The sequence below is a fragment of the Prionailurus bengalensis genome, chromosome B2, assembly GCF_016509475.1.
Source record: "Prionailurus bengalensis isolate Pbe53 chromosome B2, Fcat_Pben_1.1_paternal_pri, whole genome shotgun sequence".
NCBI lineage: Eukaryota > Metazoa > Chordata > Mammalia > Carnivora > Felidae > Prionailurus > Prionailurus bengalensis.
Window position 1 is genome coordinate 97,461,221 of NC_057349.1, and position 20,258 is coordinate 97,481,478.

Genomic DNA, 20,258 nt, shown 5'->3' on the forward strand with positions numbered 1-20,258 from the left:
TCTCCCTCTCTTTCTCTGCCCCTCCCCCACCTGCACTTTCTTTCTCAAAATAAATAAACTTAAAAAATAAAATAAGGGCCTGGGTGGCTCAGTCAGTTAAATGTCCCACTCTTGGTTTTGGCTCAGGACATGATCTCATGGTTCATGGGTTTGAGCTCCGTATCAGGCTCATGATGACAGTGCAGAGCCTGCTTGGAATTCACTCTCCCCTCTCTCTCAAAATAAACAAACAAACACTAAAAAAATAATGAAATAAAATAAATAAAATTTTTTAATCTTAAAAAAAAAAACCCACCACATACATATGAAGAACACATTAAGTTTGCATAGCAGGCTCATAAAAAGTATCCTTAAAATTAGGGGCACCTTAGTGGTTCAGTCAATTAAGCTCAGGTTGATTTTGGCTCAGGTCACAATCTCATAGTTCCTGAGATTGAGCCCTGTATGCAGGCTGTCTCTCCTTCTCGCTCTGCCCCTCCCCTGCATGCACATGCTCCTTCTTTCTCTCTCTCAAAATAAACAAACAAAAAGTGTCCAATACAATTAAAAAATTAGAACAGTAATACACATTCCTTTGTAGAGATTTCACTTTGATATATATCCTTTCAGACTTTTATGTGTACAACTTCTATTTTTATTAACTATGTTATGAGCTTCTCAATTGGTATCACTAACATGATTATATACACATTACTTATACGAGAGGTGGTATAATACAATAATTAAGTATGCAGCTCTGGAACCAGACAATCTGGTTTTAATCCCAACTCCTGCATTAACCACCTATCTCACCCTTGGCAAAATGCTATGGATGACAGCTAGATGAAGCTAGATCCAGGGAGTTTGTATACTTTCCTTAGGACAAAGTCCTAAAGGTGAAATTACTGAGCCAAAGGCTGTAAATGTTAAGGCTTCAAAATATCCTCCAGAAAGGTTATACTATAGATTGAGGAGGTACATAACTGTAGTAGGCTATTACTTTCGTTGCCTGCAAAAAATCATGCCTCCCAGTAGCTTTCTGTATCATCTCCTATATTGACTTGGCCATGTGAACGCCTTTGATGAATGGTATATTAGCAAGTATTTGTGAATGGGGCTTGTCCTCTTGGAACATCTGTTCATAAAGACATTCTCTCTTGGAAGCCAGACACCACTATTCTGTTAGAAGTCTAGTTATCCAGGGGTGCCTGGGTAGCTCAGTTGGTTAAGTGTCCAACTTTGGATCAGGTCATGATCTCGTGGTTCATGGGTTCGAGTTCTGCATCAGGCTCTGTGCTGACAGCTCAGAGCTGGAGCCTGCTTTGGATTCTGTGTCTCCCTCTCTCTCTGCCCCTCCCCCACTCATACTCTGTTTCTCTCTCAAAAATAAAGAAACATAAAAAAAAAAAAAAAAGTCTAGTCATCCACATGGAGGAAACTCAGGACCTGATCAATAGCCCCAGCTGAACTCCCAGTCGGTAGCCAGCACCAACTTGCCAGCTAGCCATATGACTGAATCATCTTGGAAATAAATCCTCCAGCCCCAAGTCAAGCTGCTCCAGCAGATATCAAGGAAAACAGAGATAAGATGTTCCTTCTAAGACCTAACCAAACTGCAGAAATGTGATAAAGTGAATGTTAGTTGTTTTAAGCCACCAACTTTTGGGGTTGTCTGTTACACAGTAACAGATAACTGAATCAGTAATCTGACTTTGGCAGAATTATGCTAAATAAGAAGCATATTGAGAGGGCAGTATTTCACTTATAAAAATATGGTTCCTAATTAACTCCTTACTGCTAACTTTTTTGCTTCCTTATTAGCTCTTAACTATGTTCTGAGCAGCTGAGGTTCCCAGAAAAGCTAAAATAGTTAATTGATTATGGAATATTCGGTTAAGGAAGTGTTCCTCTGTAACTTAAGAAGTTGATGGAACTGAAGATTTCCTACTCTAAACAAAAGCAAGGTCCCAAAACAAAAGTTGTAATTTAAGACTAAATTGCTTTCTCTGCACTAACCTGATAAACTTCTAAGAATAGATAGTATGAAATAATTTGCCACCTACATTATAAAAGAAAGAAGCTGAGGTGTTTCTTCAAAGAATGAAATATTACCTGTAACATGAAAACATGAAAAAGCATATTTAATGAGTCTTAATTCTCTAAGACATGAGTGATACCTATATTAATAGATTCCTTTCTCTTCTTGGGAGAGTGATTAGCTATAATAAGAGCAACTAGACAATGATATTAAATACTATATACATGGCATGCTTTAAATGTAGAGACTGACAGCAGTGTCATTACAATACTTTATTCCTTTCATAAACCCCCACAAAGAGTGATTATTGTTCTAATAACCCGAAGGTACTCAAATCACTAACACAAAACCCTTTTATTAGAAACAGTACATAACTCTCTCAAGAACCCTCATAATAAACTACTGGAAACAGCACAGGTCACAAGAGGAGTTGTAACTTGTCATCAAAGATTTCAATACATTATTAAGTCCATATAATTCAAAAAATTTTCTTGCCAGCATACTCCCTTTAACTGTTAGGTATACTCAGTGTTGGCAGTGGGGTGGGGGGCTGGAGAGCAGGGTATTCTGGTTCTGTCCCTCATAATTTAGGTTCATTTCTGAGTACCTGGTCTAGCCTCTTTAAAAAAAAATTTTTTTTTTAATGCTTATTTATTTTTGAGAGAGAGAGAGACAGAGCATGGCAGGGGAAGGGCAGAGTGACAGGGAGACAGAATCTGAAGCAGGCTCCAGGCTCCGAGCTGTCAGCACAGAGCCTGACGTGGGGCTAGAATTCACAGACTGCGAGATCATGACCTGACCCAAAGTTGGATGTATAACCGACTGAGCCACCCAGGCGGCCCAGTCTAGCTTCTTTTCTCCTTATACTTTCCTTTCCCTGCCGTCTCCTCTGAATCGTGAAGTGTGTAAGAAAAGGAAATCATTCCAGATCCTTCACTTCTAGCTCCCAAACCCTACTTGGAAGTATGGCAAATGATATATTTTAAGTCATAACATCTGTAAGTATTAATTATGAAGTCTCATAAGCCACTAATGTTACCTGGAGTGCTAAAAACAATACAGAATAAAAGGCATTAATTGAGAATCTACCATGAACACTAAGTACATGGACATGGTCCCTGATTTAGCAGACTTTATACAGACAAGGATAGGTAAGGGTAAGGACAGAGAAATTAAGAATAGTAGGATACCATGGGGCAAGCTTCTGTAAGACAGTACACAGTTTGGGGAGTATATTATTATGAAAAAGACATGTATACACAACCTTTCAAAGCTAATAAAAATATTTTCTAGGTATACTTTTATGTATACATCATTATGTATGAAAAAACTTCAAGTTTAGATGTTCAATTCTGTAGATGAAGAGTTTAAAGTCCCTGCTTTTTCCACTCACCAGGATATTCAAGGTTCTAGTGAGTACGGTTGTATCTTAGGTTTAAATTACTGTTATTCCCCTTTCAGTGGAAGTTTCTGACATGCTACATTATGGGGGGAGGGGGGAGGGAATGCAAGCAAATATATGTGAGTGTATATATTCATTCAATGTTTCCTTTGTACATTTCTAAACTTAGCATAGTAGGAGCTAATCATAAATTTGTGATACCATTTCTGATTTCTGGAAGCAGTAAGAAACAGATAAATTACTCAAACAGACCTGGGCTCAAGTTCTCCTCTGGAACTCATAAACAGTATGACCATGTCAAGTTACTTTCCTTCTCTAAATCTGAGTTGCATCATCTTTAAAATGAAGATACTGCCATTTACCTCAATAATTAAAGAGGAACTACTATTACTTCACACATTATCACTTATTGGCTACCCAGTGTAGGGCAAATGTCATGCCATATGTCACATTTAATCCTCTGAAGTCTCATTTTATGGCTGAAGAAACTCAAAATGTGGAGTGAGGTAATTTGCTTAGGGTCACATGCATACAAATAGGCAGAGAGAGAGGGAATTCATGTTCAAATTCAAAGTTCATGCTCTTAAGGCACACTTATAGTACCTAACCCAAACCAGATGTTAAATAAATAAAACTTTAAAAACTCCACTAAGCATCTAATAAGTACCTAAACAACTACTATGTGCAAGAAACTAAGTAATACTTGATCAAGAAGCCTTTAAAAACACTTGAACATTGCACAAAAAGTGCTTCTGAGCACACATAAGTTAACATTAAAAGCATAATAATATTAGTAAGATCTCTTAAAAATATGAAATCTCAAAGAAAAGTATAATGTAAAAAGGTAAGGGTGGGGGTGCCTGGATGGCTCAGTTGGTTAAGCATCCGACTTCAGCTCAGGTCATGATTTCATGGTTTGTGCTGACAACATGGAGCCTGCTTTGAATTCTGTGTCTCCTTCTCTCTCTGCCCCTCCCCAACTCATGCTCCATGTCTGTCTGTCTGTCTGTCTCTCTCTCTCTCTCTCAAAAATAAAAAAAAAAGTAAACCTTAAAAAAATTTTTTTAGTAAAAAATTTTAAAAAGGTAAGGGTAGGGTCACCTGGGTGGTTCAGTCAGTTAAGCGCCGACTTCGGCTCAGGTCATGACCTCATGGTTCATGAGTTTGAGCCCCACATTGGGCTCTGTGCTGACAGCTCAGAGCCTGGAGCTTGCTTTGGATTCTGTCTGTCTGTCTGTCTGTCTCTCTCTCTCTCTTCCCCTGCCCCACTCATACTCTGTCTCCTTCTGCCTCTCAAAAATAAATAAATGTTAAAAAAAAAAAAATTAAAAAAAAAAGGTAAGGGTAGAGCTGCTGGAATGGTGGAGTAAAAAGCTAATAAGCAAAGCCTCCCCCTCCACAAAAAATCAGTGATAAAAACTAGATGAACGTGTTGGGGTGCCTGGCTGGCTCAGTCAGTTGAGCATCTATCCGACTCTTGATTTAGGCTCAGGTCATGATCTCATGGTCTGTGAGATCAAGCCCCATGTTGGCTCTGCAATGACAGTGTGCAGCCTGCTTGGAATTCTCCTTCCGTCCCTCCCTCCCCCTCTCTCTAAATAAACAAATAAACATTAGATACAAAACAAAAAACAAAAAAACAAAAAAACCTAGGGACACTTGGGTGACTCAGTCGGTTAAGCACCTGACTCTTGGGTTTCAGCTCGGGTCATGATCTCACGGTTTGTGAGTTTGAGCCCTGTGTAAGGCTCTGTGCTACAGCACAGATCCTGCTTGGGATTCTCTCTCTCTTCCCTCTCCCCCCTGCTCTCTCTCAAAAGAAAAAACAAAAACAAAAAACAAAAAACCTAGACAAACATGTCAAAGACAACCCTATCAGGATTCTGAAAACTGACTAAAGACCTGTAACAAATTGAAAAACATTTATTCAAGAAAAAATAGTGAATCTCAGGTAAGAACAGTGGAAGTCTGTGCTGTTTTAACAGCTCCATCTGTGGTAGTTTTACCAGTGGGGTTAAACCAGCACCATCACTGCCAGAGGGGAGTGACTTGATTAAAATAAGAATGCAGAAAAGTTCCAGATGCAGGGCGTATTGTTGAGAACAATAGGGATCTTGGTGGCAAACAAGGGGAAGGCCAATATTGCAGCAGCCAAAGATCGACTTTGGACAATTCCAAGGTTGACTAGGACAAGAAACAAATCAGCAGACTTGATGGAAGCTTAGCAGAGATGTCCTAAGAATGGCACAACCATGATGGGCCTTAATTAAGTTCCCCCTTATCCCTGGTGGTCTGAAAGGCTGTTCCTTGCACAAAGCTGCATGCAGACTCAGAAAAGATGGCAAGGACCCTACTTATCTACAGATCTCTGGCTGTGAGGTCTTTCACAGATACAGAAGAGCCATGGACATGAGAAGACTTGGCACAAACTAAAAGTTAGAACTTGTAAACGGCCTATGCTTTGAATTCATTCCTCAGCCTACATACGAATTCATTCCCCAACCTACATACAAATTCACTGTCAAAGGGTAGAAGCTTTCATGGCTCTAGGTGTTTATGCACAACCTCTGACCAAGTCACTGGCTAACCATTAAGTCATACTGATCCAAGGGTGACCTCTAGGAAACCAGGCTTAAAAAACAAACAAGAATTGTGGGGAAAAAAAAATCAGAGATATTAGCAACAGCATACTCCAGACTTCATGCAGGCAGGTCCTTAAAAAAATAAAGATATAGTAACAGACCCTCTCCCAACTGGAGAGGGGCGAGAGGTGACATAACTCATGAGTCTCTATTATCTAAAATGATCAGCTTAACAAAAAAATATTATGAAACATGCAAAGAAACAGGAAAGTGTATTCCATATACAGGGAAAAAAACAGAATTGTTTTCAACAGAAACTATCTTGGGACACCTGTGTGGCTCAGTCGGTTGAGCATCTGACTCTTGATTTGGGCTCAGGTCATGATCTCACGGTTCATGGGACTGAGCCTTGCATTGGGCTCTGTGCTGACAGTGTGGAGCCTGTTTGGGATTCCCTCTCTCCCTCTCTGCCCCTACCCTGCTCATGGGTGCACTCTCTCAAAAAAAATAAACATTAAAAAAAAAAAAAAACTCTCTGAAGAGGTTCAGATGTTGGACTTAGCTGACAAGGATTTCAAAACAGCTAACACAATAAATATGTCCAAACAACTAAAAGAAACTATGCTTATAGAATTCGAGGAAATAATGATGACAGTGATTCAATGAATAGAGCATCTCAACAAAGAGATTATAAGGAAGACTCACATTCGAATTGATGGAGTTGAAAAGTGTAGTAACTAAATTTAAAAATTCACTGGATGAGCTCAACAGATTTGAGCTGGCAGACAAAAGAAATCAGTAAATGACAGATCAATAAAAATTGTTCATTCTAAAAAACAGGAAGAAAACAGAACAAACAGCCTCAAAGACCTGTGAGATGCCATCAGAGGAACCAACACACATGTAATGGGAGTCTCACAGTAAGAGAAAAAACAATAAAGAATGGCCAAAGACTTCCCAAATGTGACTAAAATCTTTAATCTACACATCCGTGCAGTTCCATGAATTCCAAGTAGGAGAAACATAAAGAGATCCACACGTACCCATCATGGTCAAACTGTTAAAAGCCAAAAACCAGAAAATCTTGAAAATGGCAAAGAAAAACAACTCATCATATATAGGGAGACACACAGTAAGATTAACAGATGACTTCTCCCCTTAAACAATGGAAACCAAAAAGCAGTGGAATATTCAATTCAGAAAGCTAAAAGAAAAACAACAAAGAAATCTATATTCAGTGTTAGACAGAAATGTGATATGGGAACCCCTGCTGTATACACCTCCCATATGTGTGTAGGTGAGGCCTATGAATATGATGGAGGTCACTTCCATGATTAGGTTACATTTTGTGGCAAAGGTGAAGGGCTTTTGTAGATGAAATTAAAGTCCCTAATCAGTTTGACTTTGAGTTCATCAAAAAATGTTTGGGTGCACCTGACTTTATCAGGTGAGCCCCTTAAAAGAGGGTTTCAGTTCCCCTGAAATCAAGAAAATTTTTCCCATTGGCCTTGAAGAGGAAGGCCACTATAAGTTCTACAGCTACAAGAAAATGAATTCTCCCAACAACCATGTGAGCCTAGAAGGAATCCCAGGCCTTACAGGAGACCACAATCCTGAACAACACTCTGACTGTAGGCCTTGTTAAGATCTGAGCAAAGGGCCCAGCTAAGCCATGCCCAGATTTCTGACTTACAGAAACAGGCAAGGTAATATTTTGAGGTGCTACATTTATGATAATTTTTAATGCAGTAATAGAAAACTAATACATCCAACAAAACTATCCTCCAAAAATAAAGATGAAATAAGACACTCCCAGATGAACAAGGATTGAAAGTTAAGTAGATCTGCCTTACAAGAAATACTAAAGAAAGCCCTTTAGGCTCAAAAGAAATGATAACAGATGTTACTGTTCTCTAGAAATAAAGAGCAGCAGTAAAGGTAATTACACAGGTAAATGTATAAATGTGCTTTTCTCTTTTCTTCTCTTAGATGATTAAAAGAAAACTGCATGAAACAATTATAAACCTGTATTGTTGCCCCCATAACATATAAAGATATAACACACATGACATAATAAAACAAAGGAAGGGGGAGGAACTAGAGGTATATTGGAACAAAGTTACTATATTTTACTGGAATTAAGTTAGCATTAATCTGAATTACACTGTGAAAAGCTAAGTCACTGTAATTCCTAGATCAAACACTAATAATTTTAAAAAGAATTTTAAAGGGTCTTAGGAATTAAAACCTAGAAAATATCTATTTAACAAAAAAAGCAATAAAGGAGGAATAGAAAAAAAATGCGACATAGAAAATAAGCATTAAGGAGTGCACTTGTGATGAGCACCAGGTGATATATGGGATTGCTGAATCACAGTACTGCATACCTGAAACTAATATAAACGTTGTATGTTAACTAACTGGAATTAAACTAAAAACCTGAAAAAAAGAAGAAAGAAAGTATCAAATGTCAGAAATAAACCCATCACACCAGTAATTTCACTAAACAGAAAATGATTAAACACTTCAATCAAAAAACATATTTTCAGCCTGGATTAAAAACTAAGATCCCAGGGTGCCTGGGTGGCTCAGTTGGTTAAGTGTCCAACTTTGGCTCAGGTCATGATCTCACGGTTTGTGAGTTGGAGCCCCGCGTCGGGCTCTGTGCTGACAGCTCAGAGCCTGGAGCCTGCTTCAGATTCTGTGTCTCCCTCTCTCTGCCCCTCCCCCTCTCATGCTCTGTTTCTCTCTGTCTCAGAAATAAACATTAAAAAAAAAAGTTTTAAAAACTAAGATCCCATTATAAACTGTCTACAAGAGACACATTTAACATTCAAAAACAGAAATGGGTTAAAAATGAAAGGTTGAAAAATAATATTGCCTACAAAAATCGTAAGAAAGCTGGAGTGACTATATTAATAACAGGTAAAATTGACTTTAAGACAAGATGAATGAATAAGGACCAAGATTCTTGTTAAAGGGTCATGAAGAACTGCTTTCCTCCCCTGCTTTGGTAATCTGAAAGAAAAGACTACCATATAAACTTAAACAACTATCCCTCCTCCATTATTTCTGTTTCCATGTTTTTTTTTTTATAATGATAAAACACATTTTATGTTACAGAATATACATTTTTAAGTATACAGAAATCTTTTTTTTTTTTTAATGTTTATTTATTTTTGAGACAGAGAGAGACACAGCATGAACGGGGGAGGGTCAGAGGGAGACACAGAATCCAAAACAGGCTCCAGGCTCTGAGCTGTCAGCACAGAGCCCGACGCGGGGCTTGAACTCACGGACTGCGAGATCATGACCTGAGCCGAAGTCGGCTGCTTAAGGGACTGAGCCACCCAGGCGCCCCTCAGAATTCTGAAGCATTAAGTACATTAACATTGTTGTGCAACCATCACTACCATCCACTGCCATGTTTCAAATTTTTTTTTTAATGTTTATTTTTGAGCGAGAGATAGAGTATAAACAGGGGAGGAGCAGAGAAAGAGGGAGACACAGAATCCGAAGCAGGCTCCAGGCTCTGAGCTGTCAGTACAGAGCCCAACACGGGGCTCGAACCCATGAACCGCAGGATCATGACCTGAGCCAAAGTCAGATGCTTAACCAACTGAGTCACCCAGGTGCCCCTATCCACTGCCATGTTTAAAATAATATACTCTATAATAATATAAGAGATTCTGAAGAGTTTTGGGAGAAAATGCAGATTTGGTACTGTATGTCAGAAAACCATTTACTGAAATCAGTACTTTTTTTTTTAAAGTAAACTCTGCCCTAACCTGGGGCTCAAACTAACAACCCCCGATATCATGAGTCACATGCTCTATTGACTGAGCCAGCCAGACACCCCCTTCTCTTTTCTGATAGTGCAATAGAAAGCTAGAGCCAACTCAATAATAATAGTAATAATAATAGTAATAATAATAATAGTTAATATTAAATAAGACAGTATTTATTTTTATTTATTTTTTATCTGAGAGAGAGAGAGAAAGAGAAAGTGCACGAGTTGGGGAAAGAGGTGGGGGGTGGGGGTGGGGAGATGGAGGGGATAGAGAATCTTAAGCAGGCTTCACACGCAGCTCAAAGCCTGACCTGGGATCTTACCTGAGCCAAAATCAAGAGTTGGATGCTCAACCTACCCAGACACCTAGGCACCCTAATGAGACAGTGTTTAAAGTCCATAACACACATCATTTAATTCTCATGTAACTCTAAGGAACATACTAACACTGTCATCTTTAGGATGGAAAACAGGTTCAGAGGGGTTAACTGCCCAAGGGCACTCAACAGGCTGGGCAAACTGGGATATGAATTTACATTCATAATTTAAGTGTTTTTAGATAAACACTATCCCCCAAAGAACAAAAACAGTGGAAATTCTAAAAAAATGGAAGTCTATGCTATAGGGGTGCCTGACTGGCTCAGTTGGAGATGCACACAACTCTTGATCTCAGGATCATGAGCTCAAGACCCACACTGGGCACTAGGATTACTTAAAAAAAAAAAAAAAAAAAAAAAAAAAAATCTTAAAAAAAAAAAATGCTGGGGCATCTGGGTAGCTCAGTCAGTTAAGCATCCAGCTCCTGGTTTCAGCTCAAGTCATGATCTCACTGTTCATGGGTTTGAGCCCTGCATCAGGCTCTGCGTTGACAGGGTGGATTCTGCTTGGATTCTGTCTCCCTCTCTCTCTGCCCCTCCCTCTCCCTCTCAAAATAACTAAAAATAAACTTTACAAAAATTTTTTTTTAAAAAAGGAAGTCCATGCTATGCAGGTATGCAACAGTTTTGCTCCTCTGCTACAACCTCCCCCGCCCGACCTCCTCCCCACACATATAATACTCAAGTCTGTTTCCAGTTCTTTTCTACCATCACTGGGTAGGGAAAGATAGCCTCAGATGCTTAGACCAACTGGGAGAGAAGTCTAGCTTCCCTGGGAATGAAATCAGTCAAAACCCAACAAGAAATGAGGACTGTTAGTGAGGTAGGAGTATGGAGCCCTACACAGGGACTGATGGAGAATGAGAACAACAAAACGTAGTATCAGGGCAAGTGTAGGAATTAATAGTAATAACAGCATACATAAATTAAGAGAATAAAATTTCTCGGCACATTCTGACACAGAATATAGAATTTCTGACAATACCGATAGCAAAAAACTGCCAAGATGTCTCTGAAACCACGTGATACTGATAAACTGTGCTCTCTCAATAAAGTCAGGTGAATACAGAACAAATGCTAATGAGAACCACAAGCCATCAAAAATTGCCAAAGAGTGGCACAAAAACAGACATCCAGATCAATGGAACAGAATAGAGAACCCAGAAATGGACCCACAAACATATGGCCAACGAATCTTTGACAAAGCAGGAAAGAATATCCAATGGAATAAAGACAGTCTTTCAGCAAGTGGTGCTGGGAAAACTGGACAGCGACATGCACAAAAATGAACCTGGACCACCTTCTTATACCATAAACAAAAATAAACTCAAAATGGGTGAAAGACCTAAATGTAAGACAGGAAGCCATTAAAATACTCGAGGAGAAAGCAGGCAAAAATCTCTTTGATCTTCGCTGCAGCAACTTCTTACTCAACACGTTTCTGGACGCAAGGGAAACCAAAGCAAAAATGAACTATTCGAACCTCATCAAAATAAAAAGCTTCTGCACAGTGAAGGATACAATCAGCAAAACTAAAAGGCAACAGACAGAATGGGAGAAGATATTTTCAAATGACGTATCAGATAAAGGGTTAGTATCCAAAATCTATAGAGAACTTATCAAACTCAACACCCAAAAACCAGATAATCCAGTGAAGAAATGGGCAAAGAAGATATCCAGATGGCCAAACGACACATGAAAAAATGCTCAGCATCATTCATCATCCAGGAAATACAAATCAAAACCACAACAAGATACCACCTCACACCTGTCAGAATGGCTAACATTAACAACTCAGGCAACAACAGATGCTGGCAAGGATGCGGAGAAAGAGGAACTCTTTTGCACTGCTGGTGGGAATGCAAGCTGGTGCAGCCACTCTGGAAAACAGTGTGAACGTTCCTCAAAAAATTAAAAATAGAACTACCCTACGACCCACCAATTGCACTACGAGGTATTTATTCAAGGGATATAGGTATGCTGTTTGAAAGGCACACATGCACCCCAATGTTTATAGCAGCACTATAGACAACAGCCAAAGTATGGAAAGAGCCCAAATGTCCATCGATGGATGAATGGATAAAGAAGATGTGGTATATATATACAATGGAGTATTACTCGGCAATCAAAAAGAACGAAATCTTGCCATTTGCAACTATGAGGATAGAACTAGAGGGTATTATGTTAAGCGAAATTAGTCAGAGAAAGACAAATATCATATGACTTCATTCATATGAGGACTTTAAGATACAAAACAGATGAACATAAGGGAAGGGAAGCAAAAATAATATAAAAACAGGGAGGGGGACAAAACATAAGAGACTCTTAAATATGGAGAACAAACAGAAGGTTACTGGAGGGGTTGTGGGGGTGTGTGGGCTAAATGGGTAAGGGGCATTAAGGAATCTACTCCTAAAATCACTGTTGCACTATATGCTAACTAACTTGGATGTAAATTTTTTAAAAAATTGCGAAAGAGGGGTCCCTGGGTATCTCAGTCAGTTGAGCATCCAACTTCGGCTCAGGTCATGATCTCGCAGTCTGTGAGTTCAGGCCCCACATTGGGCTCTGTGCTGACAGCTCAGAGCCTGCAACCTGCTTCGGATCTGTGTCTCCCTCTCTCTCTCTCTGCCTCTCCCCTGTTCATGCTCTGTCTCTCAAAAATAAACGTTAAAAAAAATTTTTTTTTAATTTAAAAGAAAGTGTTGCAACAATTCAAACAATCTTTATAACAACAACCAAGAATTTAAGTTAGGAAGTTATTAAAATGGAAGTTCTCTAGGACATTTCAATGAATCTACATCTGAAGCTGTTTTTGCTTCACAGCTTGTTCAATCCTTTGCAGCCAATGCGGACTCCTCACCAACTTCAGGTATTCAAGAAAAGAAGGTATTAAAGTGTATAGTGCGGAACAACACTGATTTACGCAAGTGCTTTAAAATCCGGACGTAATATCCACTGGTGAGTTGCTTTTAGTTTGCCTACATGAGAATTTAGTCATAAAGACTTCAAAATGTTTTAATCTAACAGACTTTTTCTGAGGCCCTCATAAAAAACCCTTGAGGAAGTGGAGCAGGAAGGGATTTTGGGAAGCATTTCCTCTTCACTGGCCACAGCAAGGCCTGTCTGTAAGAGACCCAACTTCATTGCAGAATAGGAAATTACTTCAGGGGCCCTAATGTAAATATCCTGGGAAGGCCTTGGGGCTCTCTACAGACCTGAAAGCAAATACAACTGAAATCTGTCTGAACCACACAGATTTTACATCTACCTGTACAGGACTGAAGAAAAGGGAAATTCTATGCATTCTGAATGGCACCATTTACTCTCATCCCAGTTCTTTCGTTTAAGCTATATTAAGCTATAGTCTAACTACAATTTATAGATGTGTGCTCAATTTCCTAATATAAAACCATTATCCTACAAAGAAAAGTCTGTAACCTTTGGCTGGATTAAGAAATTTTCTCTTTTGGGGCACCTGTGTGGCTCAGTCAGTTAGCATCTCATGAACCATGAGATCATGACCTGAGCTGAAGTCAGACACTTAACTAAGCCACCCAGGTGCCCTCCTCCTTTTTTTCTTAAAGCATTAGAGATTTTTTTCATACATCTTTAAAAAATTTGTTTGTTTTGAGAGAGAGAAAACATCATGCACACGTCAGCGAGAAGGGGAGGGGCAGAGAGATAGGGAAAGAGACAGAATCCCAGGCAGGCTCTGCACTGTTAGCATGGAGCCAAATGCAAGGCTTGATCCCATGACCCTGGGACATGACCTGAACCAAAACCAAGAGACAGATGAGCCCCCAATTTTGTCTATCTTAATCAGCAGAGAACAGGGTGTGTTTGAAATCAGTGCATGCTTGGAGTTTGGCACAGGGGAACAGTGAACAGACTATGGAGGGACCAATGACTACAAACACAGTGAAAAGGGGCAAAAAGGTTAAAGAAATTCAGGAGAAGCCCTATATATATACTGGTTCCTTCATATATGAACCATCCTGTATATTCAAGGCCAATTATCACTTATAATGAACTAACAACAAGTCAACTTTCATCCCAGGGAAACTGGACAAATAGATGTCTGGAAGTTTGAATCTAACACTTTGATTTAAACAGCCCTACATGGCTAATGGCTACTATGTTAGAACAGTTTTAGACAAAGGCATATCCAAAATTCTAGTGAAAAGCAAATCGAAGAACATATTCCTTCTAAATAATCCCCTGAACTTTTATTCATAACTGATGGCCTACTCCAACCTATAAAGCCTTTCTCACTTTTATGAATGTTTTACCAGATTTTATATAATTAGAATTCTTCTACAATGCTTCCTTAGCTTTGACATTCTTGAACTTCCTTCGTATAGCAGCTCTGGGTGCCTTACATATTTGATACATGTATTTTTTTTACTTCATAGCCTTTTATTTATTTAAAAAAAATTTTTTTTAAGTAATATCTATACCCAGCGTGGTGCTCGAACTCACAACACTGAGATCAAGAGTTGCATGCTTTACTGACTGAGCCAGCCAGCTGCCCTTACTTCATAGTCTTCTAGGTTGGATTTTTAAAATCTATCCTGTCACAAATGGATCTGGATTTTTTAAAAGAACAAATTATTCCTGCTCATTATAAATAAATGCCTGAAGTTAACATGCAGGTTTCTTTTCAAATAGAAACCAAGAAACAAACAAACAAAAAAAATGTAACATCAGAAGAAATTGTGTAGTTACACATTTATCGTCCAAAATACTTAAATATATTTTAGACTTTGAGACCTGGAATCACAAGTTGCTAAAGTCAAAGTATTTTTCTCCTAATGTGTGCAGTAAATGGAAGATATTATTGCTTCCAAGACCTTGCTTGGAATTATGGAGGGTCAGAGGCCTAACAATAAGCATGACACCTTTTCTGAGTTAAATTGTAACCAAAAGCCAATAACCTACAGTATTCACCATATAGTATTCATAATTTTACATTTGTCTAGTTTTAGAAGTTGGTGCCTTCATATGAGAAGGCATAAGATCACAAGGATAGGGGTGCCTGGGTGGCGCAGTCGTTTAAGTGTCCGACTTCAGCCAGATCACGATCTCGCGGTCCGTGAGTTCGAGCCCCGCGTCAGGCTCTGGGCTGATGGCTCAGAGCCTGGAGCCTGTTTCCGATTCTGTGTCTCCCTCTCTCTCTGCCCCTCCCCCGTTCATGCTCTGTCTCTCTCTGTCCCAAAAATAAATAAAAAACCGTTGAAAAAAAAAATTTAAAAAAAAAAAAAAAGAAGATCACAAGGATAAACCACTGTATCAAAGACTATGTGGTTCCATTGTCTTATACTCAGTTTAAAAGAAAAAAAACAAAACTGCACTGGTTGTTTAGTGGTATTAATCTTGACCTATATCTGAACAGCTAAAGTGACTTCGTCTTTTGGTAATTTTCTATTCAGTTTGGAAAAATAATTCTCTACAGCCTATTTAAGTAAGGTACCCAACTTTTTTTTTTTTAAGTAGACCCTAAGCCCAACATAAGGCTCAAACTCACGACCCTGAGATCAAGAGTTGCATGCTCTACCAACTGAGCTAGCCAGGTGCCCCTCTTTAGTTAAACTATGAAATATTTTTGACTGTATAATGAGTTTACATATCTTAAGTCATTGCATTTGTAAATTTAAGTAGACTGCACTTGTCAAAATATTGGGTTTTTAAAAATGTTTATTTATTTTTGAGAGAAAGAGAGACAGAGCATAAGCAGGGGAAGGGCAGAGAGAGAGAGAGGGAGACACAGAACCCGAAGCAGGCTCCAGGCTCTGAACTGTCAGCATAGAGCCCAATGCGGGGCTTGAACTTGTGAACCATGAGACCATGACCTGAGCCAAAGTAGGACACTTAACTGACTAAGCCACCCTGGTGCCCCAAAATGTTGTTTCTTACTATGGAATAGACAAACTTCCCACAAGGCAGGAATGGGGAAAAACAGCAAGCAATCTATAGGTCGCAGGTGTGGGAATAATTTAAGGAAAGCCAAGCAAACGTAGATGCTTTTATCAGTGATAAAATCAAAGTCTAAAGAGCAAAGAATTAGAAAGTGCCCACTCTGATATTATGAGACACAAAGTAATTTTATAAAAATTATTTTAAGTCTTCCTATGATTCTCTGATAAGAGATACTGATCTCACTTATTTATATTCGAGTTTATGAATATTAACTCATTCAATACCATCAGTTAAAATGCTAGTCCTAACTGCCTACATAGTTTTATACAGCCATTAAAGAAAAGAAAAAAAAGGTTAATCATCTATTTTCAGTATCTCTAATCCAACCCCAATCCCGTGGTACACCCCTGTATCAGATATGCCATATCTTCATGTTTGTCTCCTTTCTCAACTCATCAAAATTAATTCTCAGGAAGAGATCAGAACTCATTCACATTGAAGACTGTCAAAACTAATGAGAAATCAATTTTATTTCTTACAAATCAAATGAACTCTCTCTAAACTCTGAAGTATCAGGCACAGACAAAAAAAAAAAAAAAAAAGGAAAGAATGAAGAAAGATGATCAGAATGTTGCTAAAGCCACACCCTACAGGAACTAATCCCAATCACTTATTTGCTACTGTGGCAAAGCAAAGTACAGTGTTCTCCCTATCTTCACAAGGCTGCCCAGATAGACTAAATTTCCCAGCTTCCTTTGTGGGAAAGGGCACTGGGCAGGAATATGCCTTCCCTTGGCTAGAAGATGGATGTGATGCTGGAAGCAGACAGTCAAGTCATGTACCAGCCCAGGACTGCCCTTGAGACCTCTCATGTAAAAAAAATAAACTGCTGTTGAAGTCTCCATGAGAACGGCCCAAACTGTATCCTAACGGATACAACCTTTCTTGCAAAAGCTACATCAAATGTCCCACTTTACCATCATGTCAAAATTCCTAGGCTCTAAATTAAGTATTTCCTTAAGGAAGTAAAACTTTGGTTGAAAGCCTCAAGTCATCTAACTAATAAATCAGTAAACAGCTGTACCAAGATTATAGTATTGCTTTTCTTGGACACCATCTTTCTTATCTGATATTCAAAAAATTGCTGGGTCTGCTTATATAAAAGCAACACAATATGGTACAACATCAAAGTATCTAAAAACAACAGTTCAGCATTTTTTTCTTTTTTTTTGGTAAGCATGATTATGATGGTGAAGAGAGGGAAAATCTCTATGAACAAAGAATCACCAAGATAGCTAAAGGTTAAGTGCTTTTAGATTGTTCCACTTTAAAGACAGAACGGCAATACTAATAAAATATAGTAATTTCTTATATGGATATATATTTTGCATTTTCTGAACTCCCAGCTTACCTCCATGATTATTACACAGTGATACAGACAAGGATGGTGCAAGGGGGAAGAGATCTGTCTTGGCCGAATACAGTAAAATCCTCCCCTTCTTCCCAAAAAGCTAAGCTGTACAAGTTGCTATGCTTTCAGCTACTATCTAAATTGCCTCCCCTCCAAAAACAGTTTTCTATCTTTGGCAAATGTCATTGGTTTTCCTCTCTGCTCTCGGATCTGTCAGGATGCACTGTTTTGTTTTGGTTAGTTGTTGATTTGTTTATTTCTATTTATTTAGAATTTGCCTTTTTAAATCCCATCATGGCTACCAATCACTGTGGTTCCATATATTTTTCTCATACTTCTCAGAGACAGAGAGCATGGTGCAACCAGGAACAAGCCTTGCTGTGTACCAGTTAAGTGCTCTTGCTGGGGTGCTTTTCAAACTCCCACTTTCCATATCCCACCTCTACCTAATGAAATGAGAATCTCAACAGTGTCCAAAGCTCCAGGTGAATGTTCACTACAGGCTCTGAAGGTCAGAAGAATCTAGATTCAAATCCAAGTTCTGCCATTTAATACCCATGACTTACGGCAAGTTACTTAACCTTCCTAAATTTCACTTATTCATAATGTCACTATGCACCAAGCGCAGTGCCAGGTGTTGAGTAAGGGTGATAATGACAGTCCCTATCCTCTAGGAGCTTATACTGGAAGATACAGGAACTAAAGGAAATCACAAACCAGCAAACAACGTAATCCCAATAGGGCTACAAGCGCATACAAGAAGGAAATCCAGTCTAAATTCTAAGGATGAACAAAATCTCTAAAAAGGTGACAGTAAGGCTAAGCCCTACAGGACAAGTAATAGTAGCCAAATAAGGCCACTAAAGAAAAGACTGTTTTGTTTTGTTTTTTTTAAGATTTTATTTTTTTAAGTAATCTCCACACCTAACGCGGTGCTCAAACCTATAACCCCAAGGTCAAGAGTCACATGCTTCATCAACCAAGCCAGTTGGACACCCCAGAAAGACTGTTTTTAACAGCAGAAGAAGTGTATAGATACAAGAGGCCTAGATAAAAGAGAATTCAGCTTCTTCAGGAGATACAAGTAGTTCAGTAGGACTGGAACAAAAAGTAAGAATGAGGGAGGGACAAGAAAGGATCAACAGGGACCCCAGCTTTTACATCTGCAAAACAGGATTATTATCTGTTCTCTTTAGTTACCTCAAAGATCACATTATATAGATTTAACAGTGATCTCTTCAGCAGCACACATACTAAAATTGGAATGATACAGAGAAGATTAGCACAGCCCCTGCACAAGGATGACATGCAAATTCGTGAAGCATTCCATATTTATATATATACGTATATATATATATACACACACATACGTATATATATATATATATATATATATGGCACATATATATATATATATATATATGGCACAATGCCTTGAACAGAATAAGTACTCAAGTTATAAATCTCTTCTTCAGCTTCAACACACACAGGAAAAAAAATCTCTTTTATAACATCATTAGCCAGTCAACAACACTTTCTCTTCAGGTCATCTCATCAGAGCACAAAATTTAATAGCAAGCTCTTTGCAGTTGTTCTCTCCTGCGTGCATCCGACCTACTGTGGATTACCGCATAGTGCCAACTATGGGATTTCCTTCAAAAGGTTCAGACACCTGAGGATGCTCCAACAGTAGGCTGTTGATAACAAAGGTTTTAATGTACTGTTTTGAATTAAATGAACTGTGGCTGTGAAGCAGTTCTGAACCAGGACCCAGAATACTTCAAATTTAACCCTGGCTCTAATACTAGTTAGATAATTTACTTTGGGTAAGAGATAACCTTCTGTGCCTTGGGTCCCTGATGTACTAAAATGAACAATACAGATAGAACAGTCCCTAATAACCCCATATAGCAAGGCCACTCCCTCTTCCCAATTTAAGGGATGGACTAAGTAAGAACAGAATCTTCAAAGCTAGTTATATACCCTTCCTTTTTTTTTTTTAAATTTTTTAATGTTTATTTATTTTTGAAAGGGGGGATGGGGCAGAGAAGGAGACACAGAATCTGAAGCAGGCTCCAGGCTCTGAGCTGGCAACACAGAGCCCAATGCAGGGCTTGAACTCACAGACTGTGAGATTATGACCTGAGCTGAAGTCGGACGCTCAACCGACTGAGCCACCCAGGTGCCCCCACATGCCCTTCCTTAACGGAGATACTGGATGTCAACCTTAGCCAGCAGCAAAGATGTGTATCAGACATCTCATGGCCAACTGAGAAAGCTGCATAGATACTGCAGATGTCCTTTGGCACTAAAATACCTTGATTCTTTAAAATATTACTTTGGCCCTTTAATGATACATTCTTATAAATCCTAAAAACAAGTCTAAGAATTAATTTATTTCTCAGCTTCCAACCTGGATATTAATAACTCCCAATTTAAAATGAGAGGACTCGGGGTGCCTGGATGGCTCAGTCAGTTAAGCCTCTGACTTCGGCTCAGGTCATGATCTCACAGTTTGTGACTTTGAGCCCCACATCGGGCTCTGTGCTGACAGCTCAGAGCCTGGAGCCTGCTTCAGATTCTATGTCTCCCTCTCTCTCTTTGCCCCTCCCCGGTTTGTTCTCTGTCTCTCTCTCTCAAAAAACAAATAAAAATCAATAAAGAATCTTAAAAAAAAAAAAAAAAAAAGAGTGGACTCACCTAGAGAAAAATCACCAATACAGGTTTAGAATGGCAAACACTATCAAGATGATACTTTTA

At 38.9% G+C, this 20,258-nt stretch overlaps 1 protein-coding gene and 1 non-coding gene across 2 annotated transcripts in view; one reads left to right on the forward strand and one right to left on the reverse strand.

Moving 5' to 3' along the window:
• Positions 1-20,258, reverse strand: part of SNX3 (sorting nexin 3) — a 50,393-nt gene that overhangs the window by 25,699 nt on the left and 4,436 nt on the right. The gene's annotated exons all lie outside the window — the stretch shown is intronic.
• Positions 18,728-18,834, forward strand: LOC122490754. Its single transcript, XR_006299262.1, has one exon. It is a non-coding gene; the product is annotated as a U6 spliceosomal RNA (small nuclear RNA).